This window comes from Moschus berezovskii, chromosome 5, assembly GCF_049115385.1.
Source record: "Moschus berezovskii isolate FMDL1 chromosome 5, NW_MosBer_1.0, whole genome shotgun sequence".
In the NCBI taxonomy this organism is placed as follows: Eukaryota; Metazoa; Chordata; class Mammalia; order Artiodactyla; family Moschidae; genus Moschus; species Moschus berezovskii.
This window is the reverse complement of record NC_142464.1, coordinates 119,922,408-119,935,206: the sequence shown is the minus strand read 5'-3', so window position 1 is coordinate 119,935,206 and position 12,799 is coordinate 119,922,408. Positions and strand designations below refer to the sequence as shown.

Below are 12,799 nucleotides of genomic sequence, written 5' to 3'. Positions count from 1 at the left end.
AAGCCTTTCAGGGGTGGTTGTTTGAACCCACCTCTCACTTCACCTGGATGACCTTCTCTCATTGTCTTCTATCTTCAACCTCCACCACTGGCTGGTTGCTCTCAGCCTGTACTAAGGCATAAGTCTGTTTCTGTCCTTGAAATTACCTTGACGTGGCTCCCTTGACCCACCTCTATGCACCATGCCTCTCTGTTCTTCCGAGGAAAATAAAATTTGTTGTTTAATGGCATATTGTAGACCCCAAGAGGAGATGACTTAGCGACTGAACAATACCGGAAGGGGTGAAGGAGGCAAAGCCGCTCTTCAGAGGTTACTCCTTAAAAGCATCTATGTGTGTCCAGTCATCTTGTGCTTGGGAGTAGTTGGTGATGGTTGTTTCCAAACTGCACCACATTTAAGGCCCAGACCTTGTGAAAAATTTCCCAGATCTCCTTTGTTTCTACAGTGTTCTAGCCAAGACCAGCTTGGCTTGGTCTTGGCTAGAGAAATTAGAGACTGACCATTAAGGGATTAGAGGCTTGGGGGAGGTGTCTGAAGAAGTGTCTAAATAGGGCAAGGAACATATAAGGACAGTGGAGGGTCTCCGTGGTTTCTGTTCTGCTTTTGAGGCTTTATGGACAGAGTAATCAGTGTCAGGAGGGTTTGAAAGGAGTGTTCCCAGGAAAACTTTTCAGGAGGGCATTTCCAGTAAAGACTGGAGTCTTTGAGTATAAGCAAAGCTACTATGGGGCCAGGTGACTCAACGTGTGGACATGATTCTCTCCCTTTCAGATGGTAAAGAATCTGCCTGCAGTGCAGGAGATGTGGGTTTGATGCCTGAGTCAGGAAGATTGCCTGGAGAAGGAAATGGAAACACACTCCAGTACTCTCACCTGGGAAATTCCATGGACAGAGGAGCCTGGTGGGCTACAGTCAATGAGGTCGCAGAGTAGGACACGACTGAGCGACTAAACAGCAGCAACTAGCACGTTGCCTCAATGATCTTCCTATCAACCAGGTGAAATAGGAGGGGCAGGCGTGTTCACTTTTTTTTTTTTCCAGCTAAGGATCCAAAATAAAGTTTAAATAGGTTGCTAAAAGTCACAGAATTCATATGTGAACAAGAACCCGTGGCTTTGAACTGCATTCTTTCATTTTTCCCCATCTTAAAATAGTGCAGAAATCAGATTTTGGCTGATGGCTCGATTTCGGCTCTGCAAATCTGTGAGCTCTTTTCGGTTTGTTTTGTTTCCTCTTTTTAATTTCACAGCGGTGACTATGAGGTGATAAGCTCTAATCATCCATCTTTGACTGGAAAGGTCGGAGTGACATGGGGAGATAATTAAAATGGAAAGAAAGTCAATTTAAAACCTGGCTTCCTGGGGTAAGATGAAGATAATGTATTGAAACAGCTGAACGTCTCTGTGAAGGTTTTAGTCACATCTCGACAACACAGAACAAATTGCACAAATTCTAGGAACCATATCCCTTGGTAACAAACACTGAAGTCACTTTTTAAAAGGTCACCAAATGGCTCTATTGACTCGGTTTTGTAACATGTCACAAGCAGATGGCACTTTGAAGCAAATGAAGCAGCTTGAAAAACAAAATTGCTTAGACATTTTTGTCTGGTTTGCTAAGATAATGTGATGAAGCCCAAAATGAAAGAATCTTGGCGTGTGTTGATCGAGAAAGCCTACACACCATTCAGAGGCTTTGTTCTAATTTCTTGCAATCAAAGGGTTGAGCCTTCAACTGTCAGCTCTTGGCTGAGTTGGGTTTTATAAAGGTTTTTGCACTTGCAGAATAAAAGGAGCAAAGCAAAAGAGAAGAGAACGACTATTTCTTGAATGTCTATTACCTGTCAGACTCTTTATATAGTATTTAATTTAATTCTAAAGCAATCCTATGGGTAGTTATTATTACTCTTATTTTGAATAAAAGAAATTGAGGTCCAGAGACATTCCACACCTAATTATTTATCGAGCTGGTATTCACACTTTGGTCTGACATCCAATCCACTTCTTTCCATTACTTTGTAGTACTTCAGATAGAATGCTGTCCCCACCTACTTCTTATCACTTTTTTTCAAAAACTATTTTCATGCTTCCAATCAAGTACTAAAATAGATGTAGCTAAAATTTTTTTTTATGTAATGTAGTATCAAATTACAAACCTAGTTAAAGCATATTTTGACAAATACTGTAGGTTGGTTCACTTGTAACCCATCCCAATCCACTTCCCCCCTGCCTTTTTTCTACATGGAAGACTGGAAGCAGTACAAACTTTCAGATCCCTTGCAGCTAGGGGTGGCAGTTTGACACAGTTTGGTCAATAAGAGGTATATGAAGAGTCCCAGAAGAGGGTTTTCCTTCCCAAATAAAAGCCAAAGTTTGACAAGAAGGTTTTTGCTTTCTTGTCTGGGATATGCACTCAATGCCTGGGGCTGCAGCAGCCATCTTGCTCTCATGAGGATGAAAGCCACATGCTAACACTGTTGAAACAGGAATATAAAAGGATCCTGGTTTCCTGGTGATGAGTGAATGTTACACCATCTTTTGATCCCCTACTTCTCAGCTTTTTCTTATGTGAGAAAAACAAACCTGTTCCATGTGAAAGAAACTGGGCTTTCTAATACTCACAAATGCAATCCTAGCTGATATACATAATAGCTAGAATTTTAAAAGACAGTCTTGCTTTCCAACAATGTTCCATTTTTATGCAACTTTGGTCCTGATTTATAGTTCTGAAGCATTGGAAGTACAGGCTCAAGTTAGGTAATAGATTCTTTGGAATGGTGTTCACTTAGCTGGGCACAAAGTAGGAGAGAGCTTAGATCTGTCCCTAATTTGGGAAAAGGACTAGCAGTGACTGAGTGGCTACAGTTCTTCCAGAAAGTCCAATTGCCAAAGTAATTGGCATGGAGCAGGAGAGGGAGGGTAGGAAGTGGGGACTAAGCCCGTCACCCCCATTTCTGCTTTGCAGTGATAGAATTCATCTTTGGATAGGAAAATGAGAAGGAAACTTGGGAAATCATTTTGTTATCTTTTCACCTTGGGAAAGGACCACACTGGAGTCATACCAGATGTATATGATAACTGATCTGGTTTTAATAGACCTCCAAAGAAGACAAATCCTCTGCCTCTTCCCTCAGGAGGCCATTTCAACATTTAAAAACTTGCAGTAAATTCTGTTTTTTAACTTAAATAGGATGTGTAGTTCATGTGGGAATTAAAAAGTCCTTTATCTTTCCAAAGCAGAGTAGTCAAGTGGCATGCTGATTGGCTGCGGACTAAGGCAGCCCTAGATTCAAGTTGTAGTTCCGCCATTTACTGGCTGATGAACTTAACTACTGTTAGTCAACTACGCTGCATCTCAGAGTATCATCTGTAAAATAAGCAGAGTCATAGCCACACTACAGTAGGATCGTGGCAAGGAGCTAATGTATGTAAAAGGTTGAGATATCATTTGCATTACACATAAGTCCACAAGGAGGTGAAGGGAGGGTGGGATGAAGTAGGAGTTTGGGATTGACATATATACACAATTGTGTGTGTGTGTGTGTGTGCACGCGCGCACTCAGTCACTCAGTTGTCTGACTTTTTGCAACCCCATGAACTGTAGTCTGCCAGGCTCTTCTGCCCATGGAATTTTCCAGGCAAGAATACTGAGTGGAATGCCATTTCCTACTCCAGAGGATCTTCCTGACCCAGGGATCAAACCCTCGTCTCTTGCATCTCTGGCATTGGCAGGTGGATTCTTTATTACTAGCACCACCTGGGAAGCCCCATATACACTATTGACATTTTTACTATGTATAAAATAGATAGGGTTTCCCTGGTGGCTCAGTGGTAAAGAGCCCATCTGTCAAGGTAGGAGATGCCAGTTCTATCCCTGTGTCAGGAAGACCCCCCTAGAGATGGAAATGGCAACCCACTTCAGTATTCTTGCCTGGGAAATCCCATGGACAGAGGAGCCTGGCAGGCTATAATTCATGGGGTCACAAAAGAGTCGGATAAGACTTAGTGACTAAACAACAACATAAAATAGATAACTAATCAGAACCCACTGCATAGCTCAGGGAACTCTACTCAGTGCTCCATGGAGACCTAAATGAGAAGGAAATCCGAAAAAGAGGGGATATATGTACACGTATAGCTGATTCACGTTGCTGTACAGCAGAAATTAACACAGCATTGTAAAATAACTATACTCCAATAAAAATTAATTTGAAAAATGTAAGTGCACAAGTAGTTCCTGACCCCATTGCTCTCCCTACTGGACAGCAATTCACTGCTTATGATCGTTTTAGAGCTTCAAGGAACATCATGGAGTTGCCCACAACTCTCTCTGCTACAAGGGCTTCCCTATGGCTCAGCTGGTAAAGAATCTGCCTGCAATGCGGGAGACCTCGGTTCGATTCCTGGCTTGGGAAGATCCCTTGGAGAAGGGAAAGGCTACCCACTCCAGTATTCTGGCCTGGAGAGTGTACTGTATGGACTGTATAGTCCATGGAGTCACAAAGAGTCTGACACGACTGCGTGGCTTTCTCTCTCTACTACCAGGTAATCAACTCCAATGTCCCAGTCTCATCCTCTTTGCTCTAACTCTTCAGCCTTTGGATTTTAACTTTGGATTTTCTAATATTGGACCGTGTCTTCAAAACAATTTTCAAAAATGTGTTTGCAATTTGGAGAGATCACAATTTTATAAATTAAGCGCCAAATATCAGCGTTTGAGAATCGAAAATATTGACCTGTACATTTTAGGTTGCCATAACACAAAACTCTCATTCTAAGCTGTTGACCCATGATTGGGGTTTACCCTGTGGTGCTCAAGTAAAGTGGAGTAGTTAGACAGTCATCTGGATCATTACAGCCAAGAATACTCTGGCCACAAATATTTGTCGAATTTAGAGACACAGACTCTTCGGGTACAGGTTATCTGCATTGTGACCTTCACGTTGGATGGATGCCATCTCAGCCCCACAAGAGGGCTGCTGCACCATTTTAAGAAAGGAAATGTTTCAGACCAGGCATTGTTTTTTAAAGCCATGCACATGACTCTCGGCTAGTAGAGTGTTGGATCAGCCAACTTCTGGCAGCTTCGCGTCTTGGCTGCACTGACATATGTGCAATTTCAGACTCGAAGCCACACATGAAGTCATTGGGAAGCTACACAATTCATCCCTAAAAATCTGCCATACGGTGGTTCTTGTCTTTTCCAGCAATGTAATCCCTAGGAATTGTGATGATTTGAGCTTTATGAAAAGAATCATTAATTAATCTTCATTCATTGAGGACCTACTCATTTATCTATGTTAGGAAAAACTTTTTGAAAAAAATCCCCAGGAGATGGAATGAAAGAATGAAATAACTGTAGTATAGTTTAGTTCAAGGACTTTTTTTCTTTGTTTTCATACAATTACTCATGGCATAGGATCCCAAGACAGGGAAAGGAAATGACAAAACACACTTTCAGGACTAATAGAAGCCCCTAGGTTTCCTCCAGCTCTGCAGTTTGTAGGTCATGAAGCCCAGATCTAACAAGTTTCAGTGACTTGTCTAGTGTCACATGGTGAGTTAGTGGCTTAACCATGGCTTTGGTGTTTTCCTTAAGATTCCAGACTTTGCTAACTACCACTTCCTCAGTGAGGCAATGCCTGACCACCTTAGGTGAAGAAATATTCCCTTTTCCACCCTTGCTAGTCACCGTGTGTCTTGATCAGATTTTATTTTTTTCATAGCACTTTTCAGTTTCCTAAATTACATTATGATTTGTAATTCTGTTGTCTCCTTGTCTAAAGATACGAAGGCATAGGCATAGCCTCTTGTTTACTGCTCTGTCTACAATAATATTTGGCACATAGTAACTGCTCAGTGGAGAAGGCAATGGCAAGCCACTCCAGTACTCTTGCCTAGAAAATCCCATGGATGGAGCAGCCTGGTAGGCTGCAGTCCGTGGGGTCGCTAAGGGTCGGACACAACTGAACGACTTCACTTTCACTTTTCACTTTCACACATTGGAGAAGGAAACGGCAACCCACTCCAGTGTTCTTGCCTGGAGAATCCCAGGGACGGGGGAGCCTGGTGGGCTTCCGTCTATGGGGTCACACAGAGTCGGACACAACTGAAGTGACTTAGCAGCAGCAGCAGCAGCAGCAACTGCTCAGTAGGAGATCCAGCCAGTCCATCCTAAAGGAGACCAGTCCTGGGTGTTCGTTGGAAGGACTGATGCTGAAGCTGAAACTCCAATACTTTGGCCATCTGATGCAAAGACCTGGCTCATTGGAAAAGACCCTGATGCTGGGAAAGATTGAGGGCAGGAGGAGAAGGGGACGACAGAGGATGAGATGGCTGGATGGCATCACCAACTCGATGGACATGAGTCTGGGTAAACTCTGGGAGTTGGTGATGGACAAGGAGGCCTGGCATGCTGCAGTTCATGGGGTCGCAAAGAGTCGGACACGACTGAGCGATTGAGCTGAACTGAGCTGAATTGAACTGAAGTGCTCAGTAAATATTTGTGGCTTGAATGGACCACAATGGAGAGAAAGGAACCCCTGTTCGTTGAGCACCGACTACGCTGGATTCTATGCTGAGCTGTTTATGTCTGTTACACACTCTTGAGAGGTGACACACCAGAGAGTCTTGGAGACAGAAAGTGGTGAAGCCAGAATACAAAGCCAGGGGTATGTCTCTTCACACCATGAAGTTTGCCATCCCCAGAAATTATTTTCAACATTCAGTGGTTCCTATTCTCCCATGCCCTCTGTGGCCTCTTTCTGAGGCATCTGAAGCTCCCAGACTGGGTTATGACATCCCCCTGTTGTTGGCTTGTATCTTTCTGTGCTGCCTTAGTCTCCAGAGGAATCAGTCTGATGATACTTTATTCAGCACAGTAAACATTCTGTGTAGATGGTTCTCTGTGTAAAGCTGACTGAGTCATTTTCTCATATTAGGGACACAGCTCATGCTATTCGAATATGATTGTGAATTCCACCAAGTTGCACTGACTTGTGACAAAAAGCCTCCAAAGAGAAAGAAATGTATCTTCTGCTGATCATCGGAGACTGATGCAATCAGAGGGGTTGATGACAAGCAGTTCAGATGGTCACGGCTTAGAAGGTGACGTGTGCCAAGAGATGAGGAAACCACTGGGATAGAAGCAAGACGTAAATAACTCTGAAATAACATTGATTCTGACCACAGGGTAATCCATAAATTTGAATGGGGAAAAGAGCTCTCTTGTCCTTAACAGAACTTTTTACCTTCAGGTGAAGTTTGTAGGAGAAGTCACGATCCGTTTTTGTCCAGTTTACAAAACATGTTGAGGACAACAACTGCTCAGCTTTGATGCCCATCCAAACCCTCCAAAGAACTATTAACACAGCGACCTGGGGACCTGCTTTAGTTAATAGGCATAGAGAGAGGGCCTCCTGGAGGATAACCAATACCATCCTTCATTGGGCTTCCCTGGTGGCTCAGCTGGTAAAGAATCTGCCTGCAGTGCAGGAGACCTGGGTTCGATCCCTGGGTTGGGAAGATCCCCTGGAGAAGAGAATGGCTACCTACCCCAGTATCCTTGCCTGTAGAATCCCATGGACAGAGGAGCCTGGCACGCTACAATCCATGGGGTCACAGAGATTTGGACAGAACTGAGCGACTGAACAACAACAAAACAATAGCTCATGTTTGACAGAGACGAAAACATTACTTCCATTAATTCTCAAGCGTCACATGAATGGTGCTAATTAATTAATCAATCAATTAAGGTTAGTTGCTCAGTCATGCCCAACTCTTTGCGACCATTGCGACTCTTTGGACCATGCCTGCCAGGCTCTTCTGTCCATGGAATTTTCCAAGCAAGAATACTGGGGTAGGTTGCCATTCCCTTCTGCAGGGGATCTTCCTTTGATCCAGGCATTAACCTTGGGTTCCCCACTGTCATTATCTTTATTTTATGGACAGGACATTGAGGCACAGAGGAGTTAGATAACTGACAGTGGGTCACACAGAGGCTAACTGGGGACAAGCTGCCAAGTGCTCTGGTTCCAAACACACCACTTTTCACCAGAGCCACCTGCTCCGCAGACCATGAGACACTTGGCAAGCAGTGTGCCAAACACATGGCAAAGGCACAGTACATGGTTCCCCATATTTGAAGAATTTCCTTTCACATTCCAAGCGTGCATCCTTCCATCTCATGACTCTCTGCACCACATGTGTTCCCGCAGCCATGGGGTTCTTGACGAGGGACCCTGGAAAAGGACACGAGGTCCCAGGGAAAGCCGTGGGGACTCATGGAACAAAGGTCCATCAGAACAGAGCTATTTCTTTTAAAAGAACTACATTCTGGCAATGACTTCCCAGCCCTTAACCACAGTCTGATTGAAAATACTTGCAAAAGACACATGCTCTAGAGCCATGTGTTATTTATGAAACTATGCGATCCATTCATGCAATTACCATTTATACAAACCCATAGTTTTACTAACACCGTCTAGATATTTACATTCATATATTGCAATGAATGTATTATCCCTCCTACAGCCGCATTCAGGGACAGGCACATTTATTTAATAAAATAAATAATAATGCATTTATTATTTATTTTAGTAATAAAATAAAAGCAATAAAAGTAAATACACAAATAAAAGTAAATAAATCAGCACCCTTAGCCCAAAATAAATTCAGGGGGGTATAGCTCAGTGGTAGAGCATTTGACTGCAGAAATAAATTGAGCACACAGTTTATACTGCCACAAGGCAATCTCCACAGGAGAATAAGACTACTAATGTTTTCCTTCTCCTGCACTCAAAAGCCTACAACACAAAGGGAACACCTTTCACTCAAATTATTTAGGTTCAGAGGTGATGACAATTTTGTGTTTTGGGGGAGGCAGTGGAGCCCCTTCCGTTTGTTCGACAAGTGCATACATGCACCTCACACTCCTCTTGTTTACGGATCTGTAACCACGAGGGAGGGTGTCTACCCAGTCCAACGCTTTTTGCAAAAGGAACCCAGCAAAGCCGATTCTGACGACTTTTGCTTGCTTTCTTCTGTTCCACAGGAGCAGCCCTCAGAGGAGATGTGTCATTGAGTAAGTCCAGGTCAGTAAACACCCCCTCACCCTCAGAGTAGAGCAGAAAAAGAGGAATACCCGTGCGAGCCAAAAAAGACTCATCTCTGGGAGAAAAAAGCCTGAAGTTGTTCATTTCAAATGCAAGAGCGGACGCTGTACTTACATCCCTTGCAAGACCTTCCGGCAGCCGGTGTCTTTGAACTCTGCTGCACACAGATGCGGAGCTTTCCAGTGAAATCCTCTTCCCGTTGGCAGTGAGGAGGACGCATAGCTCTTTGGGGCTTTAGATTGATAAGTAATTTCCTGGTTTATTTCCAAAGCATCTTCCCAGACTGAGCAGAGGCAGTGGGGGAGAGAGACCAGCCAGCCCCACGCAAGGCGGAGATGCCGTGGCCTATACAGACCTCCCAAAGGTTTGAACCTCACAAACAAAAACAAATCTCCTCCTCTCTCCGTTGGCTCACTCCCCGAATTGCACTTGAAAAGCAGCACAGATAGTCCGCACGATACTTGCTCTGTAAGTGTAAAATTCAAGTGAAGTGGTGTCTCTTGTTTCTTGCTGGGGAAAAACCAGGGGCCCCTTTGACAGGTCTTCAGGGTAGGTGGTGGCTGTTTTATCATTAACCTCTTTAGAGATTGTTCTTGGAGACCAGGCCACCCAGCCCCTTCAGTTTACAGAGGGAGGAGGTCAAGTCGAGGCGTGACAAGTCTAAACTAGGACCACACGGGTGGTGAGGGGATGGATTGGAACCAAAGGACTTCCTGGTGGTCAAACCAGAGCTCTGTCCCCTGTTTGGAGGTGAAGACAGACACAAAGGTTTGAAATCTGGCTCTGAAATCTGGTAAATCTGTTTACCGTGAGACCCCATGGACTGTAGCCCACCAGGCTCCTCTGTCTATGGAATCCTCCAGGCAAGAATACTGGAGTGATTAGCCATTCACTTCTCCAGGGGATCTTCCCAACACAGGGATCAAACCTGAGTCTCCTGCATTGCAGGCAGATTCTTTACCTTCAAAGTCACTACGGAGACTGGAGAATCTGCCTGGAGAATTCCATGGACAGGGGAGCCTGGCAGGCTACAGTCCACAGGGACTTGAAGAGTCAGACACCACTGAATGACCAGCATTTTCACATTTTATCACTTTCTTGATGTTTAGCACACCCACTGGATACTTCTGTCCTTAGTTCTTCTGTGTCTCAGTTTGCCCAGCTACAAAATGGGGATCCTAATAACAGCTCTCCCTGCTTGGTCATATGTTGGGCTGGCCAAAAGTTTTGTTCGGGTTTTTCTATAACATCTTACAGAAAAATCTGAATGAACATTTTGGTCAACCCAGTAGTATGGTGATCGCTGTGGATAAACTTCATCAAGGAAAAAGCAATTACACTATATAATGGATTTTTAACCAACCTGGTCCACATTACACACTTCTCTTCTTGCTATGCTCATGTTCCACAAAAATTACTTTCTGTGCTAGAAGAAACCGTCAAGTGACTTGGAGGGAAGAGATTATAGGTTGGAAAATGGGATGGAGCATGGGGAAAACTTGCAATTTGGAAAATCCGGTCCAGATCAGACAACAAGGTGGAGCAAAGTTTAATGTCTGCCCTGGAAAGGACGCTGGTTCAGAAATCAGAAAAGCAGGGCTTGGTCACTGCCTCTTACACTTGCCAGCCATGGGTGGTGGTGGTGTTTTAGTTGTTAAGTTGTGTCTGACTCTTTGAGAGCCCATGGATTGTAGCCTGCCAGGCTCTTCTGTCCATGGGATTTCCCAGGCAAGAATACTGGGAGTGGGTTACCATTTCCTTCTTGGGGGGATCTTCCCAACCCAGGGATCCAACCCACATAACCTGCTTGGCAGGCAGATTCTTTACCACCAAGCCACCCTGGAAGCCTTATTAGCCATGGGAACCTCATTTAAATATCCCAAACCATAGTTCTATCCCTGAGGACAGGATACCTCTCTGCTGTGCTCATTTCTGTAGACTGTGGTGAGATTCAAATGAGGTCTTCACTGAGCAGCTACATATCAGCCTATGCAGGCTTTGAAGTTGGAAAGCAGTGTTTGCCAGTGTCCAACACAGCACTTTACAGAGAACACACTGACAATGGTGTGGTCCCACAGTCACGCCCCATTCATCTGTTGGATCAGTTCACACTTCTTAGTGCCTGGGATCCCGGGCCGTTGACTTTTTGTTTTTTGCCTTTTAAGGAGTATATTTCTCCTTTCCCTGCATCGTCCCATCTCTTGACGCTTGTCTTGCCATGCTGGCCACTACTTGTTTTCTTAGAGTCTAAGTGTCTTTCCATTTCACATGCAACAGTAAGAATAAAAACAAGGAGAAAACATTTCTGCTGAACCTCGTAGGAAAGCATCATCTGTAGTCTTGACCCAGATTGGGTCTTTATTTTGGAAGTCATCACAACCAAATACCAAATGAACTGAGGCTTCCCTTGTGGCTCAGCTGGTAAAGAATCTGCCTGCAATGCGGGAGATCTGGGTTTGATCCCTGGGTTTGGAAGATCCCCTGGATACAGGAAAGGCTACCCATTCTAGTATTCTGGCCTGGAGAATTCCATGAGCATACAGTCATGGGGTCGCAAAGAGCAGGAAACGACTGAGTGACCTTCACTTTCATGTTTACCTTTGAAAATGCTCAAGCCTGAAACCAGCTCAAGTTTAATGATTACACTCACTTCTTTTGCCCTTTCATAAATCCGTTCGTTGGATGTCATTGCAGTTATGATTTGCACTTGATGATCTGTTAAGAGCAAGTTTCTAATGGAGACTTGTTTTAGTTGGCTTTGGCTGCCATAACAAAATTTCATAAGCTAGTGGCTTCAACAACAGAATTAAAAAATTTTTTTCTTTATTAATTTATTTTTGGCTCTACTGGGTTTTTGCTGCTGTGTGCTGGCTTTCTCTAGTTGTGACAAGCAGGGCCTACTCTCCAGTTGCAATGCACGGGCTTCCCAATGAGGTGGCTCCTCTTGTTACAGAGCATGGGCTCTAAATGTACTGGCTGCAGCAGCTGTGGTACTCAAGCTTAGTGGCTCCGAGGCATTTGGGATCTTTCCTGCCTAGGGATCGAACCTGTGTCCTCTGCATTGGCAGGTGGACTGCTAACCTTTGGACTACATGGGAAGTCCAGCAATTGAAATGTCAATTAACAATTGACATTCCAGCTCAAGAGTCTGGAAATGTGAGATCAAGGTGCCTACATCATTGGGTTCTCATGGGGACCCAACCGTAGTTGAAGATGGCTGCCTTTTCCTGAGTCTGCTCACAAAATTGAGAGGGAGAGACCTTTCTCTCTCTTTCTCTTTTATAAAGCCACAGTACTTTTAGATCAGCCCCCCTCATCCAGCCCTTATGACCTCATTTAACCTTAATTACCTCCTAAAGACCTATCTCCAGATACACCAGATATAAGCACATTGGAGGTTAGGGCTTCAGTGTGAAAATTGCAGGGCAGGGGATATATTCAGTGCATATGGAACCCAGAGACAGTGAGAGAAGACAGCGAACATTTTCTGAGTCCTTACTGGTGAGAAATGAAATTTTTCAAGAAATAAAATATTTCCTGCCATGTCAGTAAACAAGGATGTCACCGTCATCAGGGTGAGCTGGTGAGCCCTGAGGGAACTCAAGAAGGAGGAGAATACCTGCCATCTGGCGGCAGCCAGACTGCAGTCACTCCCAATGTTGAGCCCTGAGGGAACTCAGGAAGGAG

At 44.3% G+C, this 12,799-nt stretch overlaps 1 protein-coding gene across 2 annotated transcripts in view; it reads right to left on the bottom strand.

Annotated features, from left to right (window-relative positions):
• The window catches only part of C1QTNF7 (C1q and TNF related 7), a 128,257-nt gene that overhangs the window by 71,615 nt on the left and 43,843 nt on the right, over positions 1-12,799 (bottom strand). Inside the window, exon 1 of one of the 2 annotated variants that reach the window (XM_088836514.1) lies at positions 9,227-9,480. The exons of the other annotated variant lie outside the window; for it this stretch is intronic. The gene's annotated coding sequence lies outside the window, so the exon portion shown is untranslated. Of the gene's footprint in view, positions 1-9,226; positions 9,481-12,799 lie in introns of those variants that run through there. 2 annotated transcript variants of the gene reach the window in all.